Source organism: Toxorhynchites rutilus, chromosome 2, assembly GCF_029784135.1.
Source record: "Toxorhynchites rutilus septentrionalis strain SRP chromosome 2, ASM2978413v1, whole genome shotgun sequence".
Classification (NCBI taxonomy): Eukaryota; Metazoa; Arthropoda; class Insecta; order Diptera; family Culicidae; genus Toxorhynchites; species Toxorhynchites rutilus.
In genome coordinates this window covers 43,797,681-43,804,036 of record NC_073745.1, presented here as the reverse complement: position 1 = coordinate 43,804,036, position 6,356 = coordinate 43,797,681, and the positions used below count along the sequence as shown (strand labels likewise).

The 6,356-nt window shown below is 37.0% G+C and overlaps 1 pseudogene; it reads right to left on the bottom strand.

The window, feature by feature from the left end:
• Positions 1-3,228: 3,228 nt before the first annotated feature.
• On the bottom strand, positions 3,229-3,294 carry LOC129772252 (U4 spliceosomal RNA; annotated as a pseudogene).
• Between the last annotated feature and the right edge of the window lie 3,062 nt (positions 3,295-6,356).

The window sequence follows — 6,356 nt, the reverse complement described above, 5'->3', positions numbered from 1 at the left end:
AAAGTTGCTCCGACCATATATCACATCAAGCTGGCAAGCGTTTTCGTTGGCGTGGGTGAACGAACGCATCTTCCGCTAGTCCTTCTATTTGCGCGAGTGTTATGATTCAATCTTATCAGCGTAAGCGCGAAGCACGCGACCAGCGGCACGTACGCCAACTCTGGCAAAGTTCTAGATCACACTCATGGCGGTCACACTCTGCACGTTGCTGCGAAACAACTCCAATGCAGCGATCTCATTTGATTAGTATCGATACCACATCCGCACGTAGGTAATCCTTTAGCGTCCTAATTCATCCAACTCGGTCGCCCACGTCACGGCCATCGTCATATCGCACGATGTCAGTGGTGGGTGCTCTTATCGACCTAATGGAACAAAGGCACGCAACGTAACTCACAATTAGCTACCACCGTTTATTATCGGGAACTGATAATCTACTGTCCAACTTAAACTAATACCTTGACCGTGGTCCAGTTTGAGGCTAAGTAGCAGCGGGTGACATTCGATTGCTCCCTGTGTGTTCTCCCATTCAGCGACTTCCCCCCGCCACAGAGCAACGTGACAATAAAATCTGTCATTCTCGGAAAATAAACAGCTTGCCCGACCTGTTGTTATTTTGAATGACCCTGACGCGTTAATTATCGCTTCGTACAAAACTGTTGCCCGTCGCGTTATGAGCTGCTCTTGACAGCTCAGATGAGTGTATGCGGTGATTTTTTTTCTTCTTCTAGTTCGAACATATCGAGCGGCGTTCGGTTGTTCGAACTTGCTTCGAATCTTGTAAATAGTTTCGATTGTTATACCCTATAGTGGGATGTTTCGTGTCAGTTGTGGCTCACTGTAGCAGTACGGGTAACTTGTTTGTTTTTTCTCTCTCGCCAGGAAAAAAATAGATCAACAGTACACGCGCCGTCCGATCGTTGACCTGTGTCAGCACGATAGCGAATTGTTTTGTGCGTTCCGCTCAACTTATTCGAATGCACACACGTGCCTGTCAATTGCCGAACAACTAATCAAAGCATCGAACGGTCAAAACTAGGTGAGTTTGACTAGTGTCGAGAGTAACGGTACGGCTTAGCCTTGATGATTTGAAATTTATGAAAAAACACTCAAAAAAAAAAAACATTCGACAAAACTCATTGACTCTAATTGACTCTAATGGGATATTTAGTCGGATTTATCGGAGCACAGCTTCGCTTGAGTGGGCTTTCAATGATGCCGGTCAAGAAGTGTGAAAGGTGATAATTTATTTTGAGCGATTATACAGATATCGTTGAGTGTTAATCGCCGAGAAAAAGAGATGCCAATTATGTGTCATGTTGGAAATTCGGCAGGGGAAGTAGATCGTAGAGTTTGAACTTAATGCATTGTTGCATAAAATAGTTATGAATTCCATTTGAAGATTTCTCTTCTTCAGTGGCTCTCACGTTTTTGAAGAACTTCGTTTTCCTTATGAAACATTCTATGAACCTATTTATTTTAATAATCTAGTTTGGTTAAAAATTCTCATAAGCACAATTCATGTTTTCATATCGATGTAATAACTATAACGTTTCAGGCAAGAAATCAGTAAAAAAAATATTCGGCAAAAAAAACCTTTTTTCAGAATAGTTTCAAAGATTCGGTTCGGCATTGAATCAATCAGGTCATCAAGGTTTGATTGTTCGAAGTTTCCGGTCGCACGTCTAGCGAGGATCCCTTAAAGATTTTAAACGGGACTCAGGCTTGGACTAAGCTTAAAGTTTTCTCTTGGGAAACCATATCATAGTTTTCTTGCTCTGAAAGTTATGTTTTCATCAATTTTGTCCTCCGTAAAGGGATCAAGGCACTGACCAGTAGCTCCGTGTAGTTATTCAAATTCATTTTGGTCGAAATTGTGGCTATTGGAGTTCTTCATCTTCGCGCAAGTCTGTTCCGTTACACTTTCTCCACCGAGGTTTCTGGTCGATTTCACTTGAGGTTTTTTCGAATATCCTACCAATAGTACGCACATCAGCCTAGGCCATTGAGATTAAATTTTTTCTCGTCGGAAAATGTCTAGCGAATTCCAAACTGTCTTGAATATGCTTCCGAGTGAGGCTGGGTTTTTTGGCCTTTTCGAAATGTAAACCAGATTTCTAGATTCTCGCAGATCATTGATAGACACTCCTTTCCGTTATGGGCATGTCAAATTTCTGCTTTATTCCCGAGGCGCCAAGCTTTCCTGTGTCTCTAAGCTGTATGATGCGACTCCGATCCCGATTCTTTTTTTTCCAAAAAGTTCTCACCACTTTTTCTCCCCTAATAAATCTTTCGGTTATCTTCCGGTCGCTCAACATTATATTCTCCGACTATTCTATTGCATGAACTTATTTTAATATCAAGGCATTTTTTTCATTCCAGCTGAGACACTCGAAATGGAATGCTTTCAAATACAATGCACAATGGTCCAGGAGATGCATTTAAGTGGAAATTAGCATTTAGAGCTCGACAGTTATTTTCTAGACAAAAACTGTCTTCGACAAAGTTGTTACATATGATAGAGCGCTCATTCTCGTGTTGCCAAAAATAGGGTGACCAACATTTTCGATGAAATAAAAAATCTAACTTTCTTATCTCTATAGATAGAGGTAAACATTGTTTGACAATCTTATTATCCCAGTTATTTGAAACATTTTTGTAGAACAAAGTTTTTTTCAATCTTTTGAAATAACCGATATAGCGCCTTTTTCCTAATTTGCGTTGGGGTCACCATTCAAAAAACTGTTGTTTTACTCTAACTTTTATATTTCAAATTCTACATACAAACTGTCTTCGAAAGACTTTTAGGACATACTGATACAAACGATACAAACGATTGCGGTGCAGAATTTGTCAATATCTCAATTTCAGTCAAAGTTATTGATATTTCTTCCCAAAAAATACGCTCTCTTCAATTGCTTGCCATTCTTTCTGGATTTCCTGTACTCTCACCCTTGGGTGATTTTTTGGTTTAAAAAAAAATCAAATTTTAACGTTTGGCAACACTAGTAAATGAAGTCCGATTGAGCTTATATTTTTTAATATTTTTATTTATTTATTTATTTATTTATTTATTTATTTATTTATTTATTTATTTATTTATTTATTTATTTATTTATTTATTTATTTATTTATTTATTTATATTTTAACATACTTTTTAATTCGAAAACATCAATCAGGTGATACAAATTTTAGATTTGTAGATCGTGCTATAGTCAGAAAGGTGGATCAACTAGCAAAAATCGCACCTCGGGTGTGCCTCATTGGTTACGATATCGCCACTACGCAATGCTTAGGAAGGTGGAGAAGATGCTGAAATGATCTTCTCGGCTAGAGCTGTGGCTCGGAAAATATGAGTGTTGCCAGGACTCGACGAAAAGTCAAACAATTGTTTTGGATTGAAGTCATACTGAGTCAATAAAGCTCCCTACCCCAATGATAAACAAAATTCGACGGCACAATCACGTGCTTGAAAACTGTGTTATTTGACGAAATTTTCATGCGTTGTTATGAACGACGAAACTTGCAAGATTTTGAACAACATTTTTTTCTGAGGAACATGCCAATTGAGAAGGTCACATCTTCGAAATATATAGGGCTACATTTAGATTCTTGTCTTTCATGGTACACTCATATAAATCATGTATCGAGAAAAGTTTCAACCCTATGTGGTCTCATGAAAAGAGTACGTTGTTTTGTGCCTAAAGAAGCGCTGCTGCGTTTTTATTTCGCATGTATTCATTCCATACTCCAATATTTAATCGTTGTGTGGGGTCATGCTTGCCAAATCAAAACTAAAAAAAAATCCAAACACCTCAGAACAGATGTGTGAAGGTAATCTTTAATCTACCGTTCCGATATCCGACAATTTCGATCTACACTAGTTTACACCACAGAATTATTCCTATTTTAGGATTGTGTGATACTCAAACTATTATGTTTGTACATAATACATTGCATAGTCGTAATTTCCATCATAACATAAATTTTTCAACTCGAGTGAACCTTCCGAATACGAGAAATGCAAATGAGTTAACAAGAACTAGAGCATACACAAACTTGGGTTTTACGCGCATTATGAGCTACGGTCCATTAAAATTCAATTTACTTCCCAATGATTTGAAATCAATAACCAATAACAATATTTTCAAAAGTAAGCTGAAACATCATATAATCAGGAACGTAAATGAATACATTCTTTAAATGTGCCAACCAATTTAGAATTTAGACTTTACCATTCTGATTTTTTAAATTTTTTTTATGTTTTTTATTGTTATAAAGTTTTAAATTAATTCAAAATAGTCTCCAAAGTCATTAATGTTATCACCGTTTTGTTTTTATTTTATTCTTAATTCCCCTTTAAAGGAACTAAGTTCCACTGGGATTTCACTAAGTTTAGTTTATTAGTAAATAGTTTACTCTCCGCGTTTTCCTAAATTATTCATGTTTTTTTTCTTTATCTGTTAGTAAGTGTCCACTATCAGTGGGCTCCCTATGAGCCTATTGGTGTGGGGGTCAGTGGAGGGTATTAAAAAAAACCCCAGGACCGATTTTTTACACAGAAATACATCTCCTGAAAACTTTAGGACGAAATAGTTTATGAAATTCCTTTGAAAATATCACAAGTACAATTAAGAAAAAAAAATCTTCAGAAAGAGTGCCTCGAAGAATGGTTGCTGGCATTAATAAGGTTTTGTACTAAAACTTACCAATCATCCCAATTATTCAATCGAAAGATATTGGGCTCTCATGAAGCGAATGCTTTCTGGAAAGAAGCAGAAGGTTAAAAATGCCAACTTTTCCAAACAAATCTGAACCAAAGCTGCCGAAAACGTTACTGAGGAGTTTGTACTAACGTTTGTGGCTGGAGACATACACGAAAAACGCTTGAAAAGCATACAAATAGATCCTTCTACTCCAAACTATGCAATATCCATATTCAGACTTGTAAAACTATGTAAAATCCAAATCCAACATTGACAGCATAGCGCAACATCGAGAGAATAAATCGTTAGATTAGTTCGTATTTCCTCATACGAACAAATAAAACATCTGCAGTGCAAGCTAAATCCAAGCGTTTTTCTAGGGATCCTTATTTTCACAGCCTGAGTCAGCATAAATGTTTAATTATCCGAATAAGGATGAAATGAAAGTAAAACAAGCAACAAAAGTTTCTCCACCCAAATATATCCAAATATGTTTAGTATCATTTTGTTGTATACAACGTCTTTCCTGTCACTTTGTCTAATGAAAGTTGTTATTACGTAGTTTGGATGGTTTAGTCAGGCCCCGGGCAAAAGGATATGATCCGCGAGTCAAGATGTGTCGCAAATTTAGCTGTCATTGCCAAACTATCAATCTTCTCGGTGAGCTCAAGGCAGATCTACGTTACAAGGTGCACCCATTCGCTAATCATATTTAACTCGAAACAATCGTCAAATTCGCGAAAATTTAAAGAAGGCAGTTTTGCAATCTTAAAACTTGAATGGACATTCTTAAGTTATTCGATTACTTAAAACACGACGGTCTCTTAACCATTTGGCTGTATATTTCACAACACACATCATTTACGAAAACTCATCATCAGACACATTTCCAGTTCAATATTACGTAATACTGTATTGCATAGAATACATATTCGAAATAGAAAAGTAAATTTATCATTAAATTTTTTTTATTTTAGAAGCGTGTTAATGGCTGTAGGGTGGTTTTCACATATTGACCCACCTGGCAGTATGTTAATTGCCATGATTTACACCAGTTTGAGAGTTTGGCAGTTCTCGCGAGTGACAGTGGTCGCAAATTGCACCCGGACATGTTTGAAGCTGTCAAATGCTGTGTATTAGTATATGGATGCCTTAAGGCCGGGTTTAGTAATCAAAGTTGGTGTTGAAACACAATGATGAAACTCCATTTCACCGGTAATAGCTACCATCTAAATGTTGAAATCGTCCGACTAAAGAAACATACGATTGCTAAAATATTTTAAAAGAGTTTATAAAGAGTGGCTATTTCGTACCAGCATCGCGGTCAGGATGTCCATCAAGACAATTTTTCGAATCAACAGGGCTATCGTATCAAAGTATGAGATTTGCCAGCTTTTAAAAATTCAAAACATATAGAAAAGAGAGAGTTTTTCATCCATGTGACACGCCAAACAGTGAGAAATCGACTTCGTAAACAAGGTGTTAATTAAGAAAAAGAAAAACATGAGGAAACGGCTGACAGCAGCAGATCAACTTCTTCTTCTTCTTATATGGCACTAACGTTCCTAGAGGAACTCCGCCGTCTCAACGTAGTATTACTTGCGTCATTTTCATTAGTACTTAGTTGAGATTTCTATGCCAAATAACAC